The 12,982-nt window shown below is 43.6% G+C and overlaps 1 long non-coding RNA gene and 1 pseudogene across 1 annotated transcript; both read left to right on the top strand.

Annotated features, from left to right (window-relative positions):
• Positions 1–3,466: 3,466 nt before the first annotated feature.
• Positions 3,467–8,798, top strand: LOC4332450 (uncharacterized; annotated as a pseudogene).
• A 1,449-nt stretch (positions 8,799–10,247) lies between these two features.
• LOC9270633 (uncharacterized) lies at positions 10,248–11,337 on the top strand. The gene is made up of 2 exons (XR_001544414.3): positions 10,248–10,569; positions 10,896–11,337. It is a non-coding gene; the product is annotated as an uncharacterized lncRNA (long non-coding RNA).
• Positions 11,338–12,982: the final 1,645 nt, after the last annotated feature.

Raw genomic sequence — 12,982 nt, 5'->3', positions numbered from 1 at the left:
AATCTATCATATAATTTTTATATTTTTAAACTCAACAACTTAAGAGTTATTCATGATTTATATTCCCAAAGTTTGACTTAAATATTGTCCTAAACGATTTCTTTTATAAGTACGGAGGGAGTATGGAGTGCTTCCTCTATTGTTCCTAAATACTCCGTCTCCGTGTAAATATTTTTAATTTAGGTTGTGTTTAGTTCATATCAAAATTGGAAATTTAGTTGAAATTGAAACGATGTGATGTAAAAGTTAGAAGTTTACGTGTGTACGAAAGTTTTGATGTGATAGAAAAGTTGGAAGTTTGAATAAAAAGTTTGGAACTAAACAATGCCTTATTTAGCAAAGATTACAAATAAGGAAACAGATTCCATCCAAATCATCTCATTGGTCAAATGTTAGATTCTTTTATATTCCCCTCTTAAATACACCCTTTCCGTCTAAAAATAACACGTTTTAGTTATATGTTTTTGCACACACCTTCAAACACAATATTTAATTGGTTGAAAATGCTTGTATTTTTTCTTCTTGAGCATTTTCTTGAAACTGAGAGTAGAGTACAGTTTTGCTCTGCGGGCCCGTTTAGCATAACTTCAACTGTTAGGTGGTGTTTGGATCACATGAACTAATTTTAGCCCCTGTCACATTGGATGTTGGGACACTAATTAGAAGTATTAAACATAGATTAATGATAAAACTTACTACCTCCGTACCAAAATATAGTTATTTCTAGCACAGTAGCTTATCTTAAAATGAAGTTATTTTTCCACCTACCACCTTCTCTCAACCAATCACAACCATTCTCCTTCACCTAGTACTTCCTCTTTTCAACCAATCACACACTTCCTCTAATCATTCGCACCTACTTTCTTAATACCCATGCCGACCTAAAAATACTAACATTTTGGGACGGAGGGAGTATTCTATAACCCTGGACTAATTCGCGAGACAAATCTATTGTGCCTAATTAATCCATGATTAGACTATGTGATGCTACAGCAAACATATACTAATTATGGATTAAAAAAATGTCTCACGAATTAGCTCTCATCTATGTAATTAGTTTTATAATTAGTCTATGTTTAATAATCCAAATTAGCATCAAACATCCAATGTGACAGGGACTAAAGTTTCGTCCCTAGATCCTTGGACTAAATTAGTTGTACCTCTTCTGAAGTTGGAGTACAACAGAACTATTTCAGCTCTATCCAAAAAAGGTGAAGCGGACTAAAGTGTTATCACAAAATGAATAAGGTGAAACTGGGTTTAGATAACTTTACAATTTCACTTCAGACCTAACTTTAAAGTTAAATTTAGAAGTTGAATACCTTAAAAAAAAGACCGTGTATTTCAGGCCGAGTTTAGATCCAAAGTTTTTCTTCAAACTTTCAACTTTTTTCATCACATCAAAACTTTCCTATACACATAAACTTTCAACTTTTCCATCGCATCGTTCCAATTTCAACCAAACTTTCAATTTTGGCGTGAACTAAAAACACCCTCAGCACGGTTGGTCGCAGAGTTTAAACAGCTGCGAGGAGGTGCAAAGAATCCAGGTGCACTGCAGCGAGTGCCATCAAAGCGAGAGGGGTCCGGTGTCCCGCCTCCCCATGCTAGATCGACAGGTCACAGGTCAAGGCCTAAATTTCCGGAGGGATCCCACGCAGCCACTCCCCTCCCCCCTCCCGTTCCCGTCGGCGCCATATCCGCCCATACGTTCACCGCAGAATCATCCATCCACCACCACACCTTCCCCTTTCAAATCCCCCATCTCCCCCATGCCCCCAAACCAACCAACCAAAACCAACCCCTCTACCTCCTCACCACCGCGGCGTGAATCCGTGACAAATGCCGTGAACCAACCCCACCCAACCCAACCGCATCGCACGCACCAGTCGCGTAGCGTTATGAGGATGAGGCCCCCACGAACCGAACCGAAAACCACCTCATCTCAGCTCAGGGGCGCCGGCACGGACGGACGGACGGCCGCGATCCACCGGCGTGTGTCCCCCTGGACCACCCGGCACCGCCCGATCGTGACGTCGCGGAGAGCCAAAGTAGGAAATGGACTCCACCTCTCGGCGCGGGGGTCGGGGTGGAACTTCCACAAAGCCACGCGCGACGCGCGGCCGCACCGCACCGATAGGTCAGTGCTGCTGCTGCTGCTATACTGCTATATATATATATATATATATATATATATATATATATATATATATATATATATATATATATATATATATATATATATATATATATATATATATATATATATATATATATATATATATATATATACCAAAGCGAAGGTCAGGAAAAGAATTGCTCTACAGCGGCGCGGGAGGGGAGGGGAGAAAGAGCGGGGAGGAGGAGGGCAAGCAAGGGATCTCGCAGTGTAGACGAGCCTGGTGGGAGGGAGGAGGGAGAGGGAGAGTGACAGTTGAGACTTGAGAGAGAGAGAGAAGAGAGGCAGATTGGGAGCAGTTGGCGCGTCGCCGTCGCGCGCCACCATCCCCACCCTGCGCCGCGTGCTGCAGCGCTCGCCTTTATTACGCCCCCGCCCCGCAGAGCTCGCCTGGGCGAGCGAGCAGGCAAGCGGCGCTCTTCGTCTGCGCACACTGGGGCGGCGAGCGGAGCTGATCTCTCGGCTTTAGGTTTTGTTCAGGTACACGGGAAATATCTCATCCTTTTTGTTTCGTCGCCGCCGCCGCAAGTGGCGTCGGCTCTGTTTGTGACCGGGGGGGAAGGGGCTGATTAGATTTGTCCCGGGGTTTCGCTGGATCGATCATTGTTTTGAGATTTTTTTTTTGCTTTTTTTTGGGGGATTTTGGCTGCTGGTTTTGATCCTTTCTATTGGTGCGTGATGCGGGATGAGTGTTGTTGCGGTTATTCTTCAACGGATTGGTGAATTCGTAGTGGTATATTTGGATGCTTCCCTTTCACGCAAGCGCGTTTGTGGGGCAAGCCTTTTTTTTTTTGCTTCAGCACGGCGACGGCTAGCTTTGAGCCTTGAGTAGTTTTGCTATTATGCCACCGCCGCCACGCTTTTGCTGATAATTGGTAGCGCTAGCCGCCAGGTGAATCGCGGCTGATTGATTTCATGCTTTGTTCCTCTGATTACGATCTTGCTCTGTTGCATGCTGTCTTGATTAAACCGAATTCTAGTGTAAAAAGGAATCACTTTTGCTTGGAAGATTAATCTACTAGAGTTAGTGTTTGAGTTTATCTCCTACTCTGGTTGTGCCATTGTCATTAACAATTGATAGATTTGTCTGTTGCTTTGCTTTGATTCCTCTAGAACACTTTAAAATACTTTATTTAAAGTGTTCCTTTATTGATACTGTATTGAATCATATAATTCAGTAGTATAGTAGATTATTCTCTTTGGTCTGCAAAGAGACAACGCATTATGCTAGTATTTAGGTATTCCCGTGTTATGATCTGTCGTACCATCAGCTCATTTATTGCCGGTTGGTACGCATCACTTGAGCGTTTTCGTCTGTTCTTGTTATTCTTGGTTTCTTCCGGGTACTGACCGCGGTTTGTACCAGAGGACACCGAATATTGGCTGGTGGTCCACGCCAAGGCAAAGATGTCGGTAGCCAAGAAGGAAGAGGTACATGAAGTTTCCTCCTTGGAGGTCCATTCTAGTGGGCTGGATGTCTCTTTCTGCATTTGTATAAAAATTCTGGATGTTGTATGAGCAGGTTTGCAGTCATCGGCTCGGGCCGCGATTGGATGAGCCGGCGGTCGGCGTGCCCATTAAGAAAAGGCCAGTTTTGTTGTCTGATAGATTGCTTCCGTCTGGAATGCCGCCCTCGATGAGACCATCGTCTCCGGCAACGGGGATGGCCGTTTCAGTTGCAGAGGCAGGATGCAGCAAGGACACTTTCTTGAACAGATCTGTATCAGAAGAAACAAGTGCAATCACAAAAGGTAATGGGATGTTTAATCCCCAGGATCAAAGGCATGCCAAGAGGTCATTCATTCAATCTTTGACCGAGAAAAAAGGGCTGTCACTTGATGGATCAAGTGGAATCCCTTCTCGCATAGAGAGTGGTACAGGTAATGTTGCTCCCGTTGATGATACTCAGAGTCAGAAGTTTTTGAGTTTGGGTTTGCGTTCAGCATCTCGTCTGAATGGTAAGATCAATTCTAGTTCCAATGTCAAGGAAGAGAAAGTTGATCAGGGTCTTTCTAGCTTTCCATCAGCAGATTTTCAGAAGGATGCTGGAGCAACAAATGAACCCAAATCATCTTCTGACAGTAGCTTTGGGCGACTACCGAATTTGGATCTTAATGTGCCATTGGACCCTCATGATCTTGCTGAAAGTTTGCCTATAGTGCAAGATTCCAGTAATATACTCTACCATGAAACTGTTCAGCTTCAGAAAGCACATGTTCCCCCAGTGCCCCCAGTTTCTACAGTGAGCAATGGACTGCATCGAAACATTGCCAGTACTTTGAACCTTTCCAATGCATATGGACTTTCTAATAAGCGTGGGGCAGCTGATGTTACCTTAGACTTGCAACTTAAACCACCAGCTAGACCTGAGCTAGGCATAAACTGGAAAGGACTTGCTCCTGTTCCAGGACTAAGTCTCTCTCTGTCTAGTAAGCATGTTGAAGAGTCTGAGAACAATGCTGGATTAAATCTCTCTCTATTTGGTAAGCACATTAATGAGTCTGAGAACAATGCTCCTAATGTTGCAGTTAGATCTGAACCTACTGTAAGTGCCAAAAAGATCACCAGGGAAGTTGGTATACCAAGGACAGATAAATCACCAGTTGAGGAGGTTGTCAAATTGGTGCCCTTGAATGAAAACCCTCATAAAACTATATCATCAAGTGTGGCTAGAATTTAGAGCATGGCATCTGGTTGTTTGGTGAAGAAAGAGCCTGAAGAACAGTCTCAACGACATGTTCAGAATGATGTAGAAAAAGAACAACCATTAGAATCACAAAGTGTTGGACTAGCTAACAATCGCGCTGAAATTGAAAAGCCTAACGGTGCCCACCAAGTTCCTGGAAAAGCTGCCCTTGATTTGAATTCTGGAATCTTTCCAAATGTAGCAACTGCTAACGTTCCACTATCAACTGAAAGATTGCGTGATGCCATCCGCACTGAGGCCATGCATGCTGACCATGAAGTTAAGAAATCTATCAAGTGTGAGGAAACAACTGCTGCAATCCCAAGTCCTGCAACTGCATCAGTAAGTAGTCGCTGCTCACCACTGATGGCCACAAAGCAATTGCCTTTGGGAGACCGTGATGCTAGCCGCGCTGGATTACGTGTATCAGCCAGCCAGCCCTCATTGCCTACTGAACCTGCATGCTGTAATCCTGATGAGGCTAATGTTGATTGCAAACCAACAATGAGTCATGTGAATTCTCGCAATGCTGTTGAAGTTTGTGGTTCATTGCAAAGTTCCTCGAATCCTATACCTGAACCATCGATTTCCAATTCTCGGAATCGTTTTGGGTTTGATGGTATGTCACAAGGGAGTGCTGAAATGGACTGTTCAGAAGATGATGACAATATTGTATCACATCTATCTACTACCAATAAACCTCATGGAGGGACACTAGGGAACAATCAAACCTCTGACAGTATGGGTTCGGGTAGAAATCTACAGAAGGAACATGACAGTAATACACATCAGAATTGCTCATTTGTGACAAATAAGATCGACATGCAAGGTATTAGTGATGACAAGCGTATTAATGTTAAAGATGGTGTTTTCCCTCATTCATGTCAGAACAGTCATCAAAGTGGCAATGTTGTCAATGAAGAGTCCAAAAATAAACAACTATTGGGATCAGATAAGAATACTCCAATGAATAACAACGACAGTACCATACGTGTTAAGACCATCACAGGCTCAAGTACAGCAGATACCCGAAGGTTATCATCTTTGGAAACATCCACTTCCCCTAAAATTGAATCCATTATGGAACCTTATAAGGAATCAGGCAGCTGCCTTGAGAAGAGTACAACTCCTAAAATAAAGTCAAAAGGGTGTCAATCTCCACTTGGTAAGCAAGCTGCTAATTGTAGCGAGGACCATGCGGAAAATGCTGCTGTGAAGATTGAGCATTAGACAGTAAGTGAAGAGGTTGCCAAAGTCTTAGAATTGCACCCAAGGGATTCTGTCCTAGGTGAAGATTCTCATCCTGATGGCGCTTCAAGCAGTCAACTGCACGATGAGTGTGGAATGGTAAAGTCGGCATCTGAGAGGTCAGAATGTGATAAATCCAAACCTGACTCTTGTAGGACAACTTCTGTACAGAATGAAAGAGATGGTCAGGTTGACGACCCACATTGGAGAGGGATGGGGCATCCTTATGTCAATGTCAATAGGTATGATTCTTGTTGTTTTGTTTCTTTTGTGGGATGCTGCAGTAAGCGGGACTGGGTTTCCTCATCCATATGGTAACTATCTGTTAGGTATTGTATTTGGCTGGAGTTACAAAGTCTTTGTTTTCTTCTCCTCTTTGTGCTTATTTTACAGGAATGAAACATGGGAGAGGCTTATGCAGTCTAAGAGAGAGAAGAACAAAGGAGAGTACCATGGTGGCAGGCATGCGCCTGATACATTCAATCAACGAAGGCCAGATTACCGTTATGGTGGACGTGGTGTTGGATCCCGTGGTAATCCAAGGAACTTCCGGGGTCCAAGAATGAATGAATCTGAACTTTACTTTGACGATGAACCTATGGCCCGCAGAAGGCGCCCCTTTGAAGATTACCTAGGGCACATGCAGCGAATTCCACATAGGCGACACCGCTCCTCGCCAATGAACAATCAGTTGCAGGGCGGTTTGATGAGAGATATGGACATTGATGGTTTCTCTGGAAGAGATGTTCCAGACCCTAGGCTGCTGGCACATGAGCATATGGAAGATCTATCTGATGACATGATGGAGGAGAGGTTTTATGTACCACATTCCCGTCGGCATCATATACAAGGTGACCATGCATTCATTCACAGAAACAAGAGCCATTCACCTGGGTAGAGAAGGGGTGCACCTATGCATTTACATAGAGGATGGTCTCCTGAAACAATGGGCAGATCACCACCATTAATCAGAACTGACAGACCATACTTACCTCATCGACACCACACCCGCCGCCATGGTTCGCCCTTTGACCGAATTGAGCATGATGACAGAGGTATGCAAAGAAACATGAGAAGGTGTGGCATGCATCATGGAGGTGTAGAAGGAGACTCCTTCGAGCCACATCTACATCCTGCTCAATTAGCCGAACTACATGCAAAAGCTGAACTTACCGAGAGAAGGAAGTTTGGCGAGAGGAGAGGCCATCATCTCCGACCCTTTGAAGGCAGCCCCGATGACGACGAGGTCATACTTTCCTACGGCGCGGATGGTGACATGGACTTCGCCGAAGGTGGCAGCGGTGGTCTGCCGCCAGGAGAGCTCGACGGCCGCTTCAGGAGGCACATGGGGAGGGATGAGGAAGAAGAAGACCACATGTGTCATGGACCTCATGGGTGGCGCGATGGCAGCTCTAATGGCAGCAGGGCAAAGAGGAGGAGGTACTGACCTAGTCGCACAACTGTGACAGCTGCGAGCCTATCTAAACTAATGCATAGTGGCGTTTTTTGGTTGGCTGGTTCATGCATCACCGACTCACCGATTCTCTTAACCAAACCTTGCTATAGGTTTGCAAGCATGTCTCCTTCAATATTTATGGCTTGTTTCTTTCATTCTTTCCTCATGGAAGTACGCTACCCTGCAGCTTAACACCCACAAGGCTGTCTGAAGTACTACTATATTTACACTATATATCTCAATAAGGTGATATTAGCATGTGGACATGGTCACATGGAGGTGAAACTGACATTTCAGGACAAATCAAAGTAAACGTGGACTTGTCTTTGCCCCTCTAGCTTGCCTTTTTTGCTTGGTAAATCAAATTAATTTGAGGAAGGAGAAGAATATCCGGGTCACAAAGCTGCTTTGCATGCCATTGGCTGGTAGGGTCCTTTTGTATTGAAGTGAGCTGTCTCCTCAAAGTTTGCTTTGATCTGATCTAGAATGAAGATGGGATAGTGGGGTTATACGGAGTACTCTTACCTAGTAGCTTTGGTGTTTTGGCTATATGCTTTCTTGGACTAGATATTTGTTTCTTTATCGGACAGGCATGGCCAAGGGGCAATTTAATTTGCGCCTTGTAATAAATTATTGCTTGGCATCTTTTCGTAGTGTGTGGACAAAGGTACGCAAGTTGTGAAGTTTTGACAAGGACGACATGGCCCGGGATGTGTCACATGAGCAATACCTGCCATACCTTGGTCGTAGGAGCTAATAGGAAGCAGCCTTGAAGCATAGCGCCTCCGGTTGGTGAAGTCAAGTCGTCGGGTCAAGTGTTAAGAAATTTAAGCACGACGCTTTTCATTGGCTAGTCTGAGTCGGCGCTGCCTGATGTGCCTTCTTGCCGCCTTCTTCGTGCTGGTCCAATGAGATGCAAAAATCAGCAAATGTAAACAGTTTCCGCCCTGTACGGATAGCGGTATATCGCCCACTGGTATAGGTAATAGATGGGGGCAAAGAAGTTGTGCGAGCTCCAGCACGAGGAATCAATCGTGGTTGGTACGAGGAAACGAGGCAGGTAATGGCATAATTGGGCCTCGATCTCATCCTGATGCTAACTCCACGCGAATTCACATCTTGGCATCTCAGAATTTGAGAATTAGGTTCCTCAATTATGTATAAAGGAAGGCAGTTCTTATCACAAACAAGGGCGTAATATGAAGAGTACAGAAAGGATTTCTCTTTTTCACACATGGTTAACCAAATTTCGGTGGAGTATTTCACAGCGCGGTTTGTCGATACCGTACCGTAACTCGAGGAAAAAGAAACCACCCTACCAAAAGCCAAAATACCACGAAGTGAAGTGCCCATTCATTCACCAGTCTGTCGTCGGCATTACGGGACTGGCGCTGATCTGCTCCTTATTATACTTACGAACACGACGGACGACGCTGGTCCGGCAGCAGAAGCATACAATTGTTGCGCTGAAGATTTCCCTTCCAGAACCAAATGTGGGCAAGCAGCCTGCAGCATACGCAGCAACATGAGGCACAATCATGATACTATTGAAAATTTCCAAACTCAATGAATTAGGGCGAGGAAATAAAAATTAGTCCACGTCTAACGGCACGTCTCAATGTGCTCTGGCTGGCAGGCGACGTACTTGTGCGGAGGGAGGACTGAGGAAAGGGATTGATTCTGTAATCCGTTGGTAAGTCTTGCCGAAATTTTGTCTTCCTCAACTACAGCCAGAGTTTGATTTCGGAAATGCTCTTTGCCGCTCGCCCGATGCGGGGGAGCCGGATCAGGCGCTCCCCCCGCGCCCCCTCCCCCACGTGTCTACTTGGGCCCACCCACTTCTGCTCCCCTTTTTTCTACAAAAGATGTTTCACCTAGTGTATTTACAATGTTTCACTATTTATAGATCTAATGTTGCAGTGAATTAAAATTCTCTTTTGCAAAAAAAAACCCACATATTTTGGAAACTCTATATTAAGGGAATTTGGTTTATTTTTTGTTCCACCTAAAATGTTTCACCTAGTGTACTCACAATTTTTCACTATGTATAGATCTAATGTTACACTTAACGAAACATTTCATTGCAACAAAAAGCCCACATATTTTGGAAACCCCCTATTAAGGGAATTTGGTTTATTTTTTGTTCCACTGAAAAATGTTTTACCTAGTGTACTCACAATGTTTCACTATGTATAGATCTAATGTTGCAGTGAACTGAAACATTTTTTCGCTATTTGCTGAAATATTGTTTTTATACAAGGTGAAACAACACCCGATTTAAACAAGTGAAACATTTTTGATCTACTTAGTGAAACAATTCTGATATATCTGGTGAAACATCGTGCAACATTTAAAAATAATTCAATAATAAGCTAAAAAAAATTTCGTCGGAATATATCCATGTGTGGTCTTGTTTTGAAGATTTAATTGCAACGAATTTAATGGTGCAATCGGATCATGATTTGGATAAGTAATTTAAGAGATAAATTAGTTTAAAGTAATTTTGCACGTAAATTGGACGCTAACGTCAGCGCCCGATTTTACCCCTCCCGATCGGGCGCCCAACCGGGAGTCATCCCCGTTTGATTTGGGTCCCTTACCCACAAATCCTTTCTTTCTATGTAGTTGGAACCCCCTTAGTGCAATTACTACTATAAAGCAGCCACCAGGTTAAGCCACGTCATCACAATTATCTCAGCTATTAGATATAATCTAGATGCTAAACGATTATCGAACCAGCCCCCTTCTCTCTGAATCCTACAAATTCTTAGTGGATCCAATCCCCTTCACAGCTAGCCTGCCGCATCTACTTCTCCCATTACGATAAGCAATTGTGCAGCAGAAACTGCCTCCAATAATTATAGCAGCGAGACCAAACGTCATGGTTAATCAGATTTATTCTCTTCCAAAGCATCTTTAAAATCCTCCTGCAGCCACACATACCAGCGCTCTCTTTTGCAGACCAACCGGCCCCCATATTTGATCATCAGATATTGCATGGTGAGTGATATATTTGCTATCATTTTTTTCTTATTACATCTCCATATTAATTTACAAGTATTATCTTTTTTTCCCAAGGGCAATAGCTTTTTCTATCAACTAGGTGATAAGTGAATAAGTGATAACATATTTGATTTGATGATTTGATCGGTTCATTTGACTCTGACTTTTGATTCGATGCTGATCTTGAAAGTAATTTTGTACAACCTCCAGATTATATTGCCTTCCGTTGTTCTATCAACCGCAGGATAGCTTTTTGATGATTTGATCAGTTTAAGTCCTTTCTTTATTTCACTCTGATTTAAATATTAATGGTTCTTGGGCAGGTATAGAAATACGATATGGGCATATGGGTGTGCTCCAAGAAGGATGAGTCAATGATGAATGTGCTAATTCAAGGACAAATTTGTAGCAGATTATAGAACATCGAAGGATGCTTATATACAATGATTGGAATGATATGTTGTCAATGGTCTACAGTTTTCTTTCCGGAAAATCTATGCACGCCATCAATTAGCTATACTGCTTAGTTGTTCGTCTGTTTTGCATGTGAAATTTTCATAGTTTCAAATTGGAATTCATAAGTATCCTAGCAGTTGCTTATATTTGTAGTGCTGTGTATTTATTCGTAAACTACAATTGTTATCATCTTTTTCAGACTTTTCCCTTGCACATTGTAGGCATTGTTGCTAAGAGCTGACTGTTAAATAAGAACAGTTCCTTCCCTTTTTTTTTCTTAACCAGTCAATGAATCGAAAGTTTACGGTATGTCCTATGATTGATACGATGGGTGATTCTACCTATACAACAAGAATAGCCATATTTCTTGGATTTATATTCTATCTGGACAATTGTATCTCCACTATATAGGCATTGCCCTGAAACAATTAGTCATCACCAATTTGAATTAATGCTATTATGTACACACCCATGATTCATGAACAAAACCAAAAGTTGTCTGGTTTTATTGACTTTTATCTCAATCTTTCACCCATTCTTCAGTTGTATTTTTCATTTCTCGCGGCAACACGTGGGGTATCATCTAGTTAGATATATGATCCTTGACTATTAAAACTAGTCTATTTTCCTATAAAAATTGGTCTATTTTGCATTCCAGAGTGGTTTGGATAACAATTTTATCGTACGTGATGTGATCTTTATTCAACATGACGCCTACGTGGTGCTTATGTGGTATTGCACTTAAGAAAAAGTAAAGTAAAAATAATTATAGGTGTCGAATGTCAGTAACCCTTTGTCTGCTCTTTGTATAGTTTATATCCTAGGACCTATTTAGGGAGCTTTAGATTTTAATAAGTAGCTAGTGGCACTCCGCTGATGGATTTTGGTTTTGGCTTCTAGTTTTTTTTTATTCTAAAACTATAATAACTTTTTAGAATCTACGTGAAAGACTCGACTGTTTGGAATTGTTTTTGATTATGAGAGAACCTGCAGTCTGCAGTTGTCAGAAGGACACCAAACATTGTCAGAAGGACACCAAACAAGTCCCTTGAATTTTCTCTCCTCCTGTGTCCACGGAATCATTTTTTCCAGGCAACTACCACGACAGTTGATGGAGGAGACGATGGCATGGTGGAGGACCCAAGCAAAGCAGGAAGCCCGGTGCCCATTGCGGCGGTGCGCAGTGGAGCCATAGATTCAAGACGGTTGGTGGCGGCGGCGGCGAAGATGGCTCCTCGACGACAGTCACTTCCACGCTCATTGGTTCTTCGCAAAGTAATGACACTCGACTACTTGATGACGATGAGGCAGAGCTCCTTGCCACCAGCCTTACTCTCCTACCCTCTCCACCCTCCGCGCCACCAACCTTCCTACCATCGACGGAAACGAGCGGACTCCAGCACAATGCGAGGCAGTGCCTGGCGATGATGGTGATGAAGAAGAAGATGCGTGAGGGGAGGAACTTGCGACGACCACAGCGAAGGCCTGAGTCCTAGTGGCGGCCTGGCGGGACCCATCCTAGGGAAGAGGAGGAAGGGTTGCTTCCCGCCATTCCCCCTAGCCATGGCATCACGGCAAGCTTGCGCCATGTCCATGCGGGAGCCACTCCACCACCTCCTTTGCCAAAGATTTCCATTGACAAAGCAAGCCGCAGTCGCTTCCCCACCATTCGTCACGGCCTTAGAGCAAGTTAGGAGGCCTTTGGCCGGCCGCTTCATCGTTACCATTGGACCCGCATGCCTTGGGCCAGAATAGAGTCCAAGCTATGTGACGATGTCTGGATTCTAGCCGTGGTTGCCCTCATCCTCAAGCCTTCGCAATCGTTAGCGCTCACTCGCTCAGCTTCCTTGAGTTTGAGGAATATAAGAGCATGGGAGTAGGATCAAAGGAGAGGTTTTACTGTCGTGTGGGGGCACTATTTTTTTTTGTCCAAATACAATATCACATAAGCGCT

Source organism: Oryza sativa, chromosome 3, assembly GCF_034140825.1.
Source record: "Oryza sativa Japonica Group chromosome 3, ASM3414082v1".
In the NCBI taxonomy this organism is placed as follows: Eukaryota; Viridiplantae; Streptophyta; class Magnoliopsida; order Poales; family Poaceae; genus Oryza; species Oryza sativa.
Note: the sequence above shows the minus strand (reverse complement) of the source record. Positions and strands in the feature narration are given on the sequence as shown.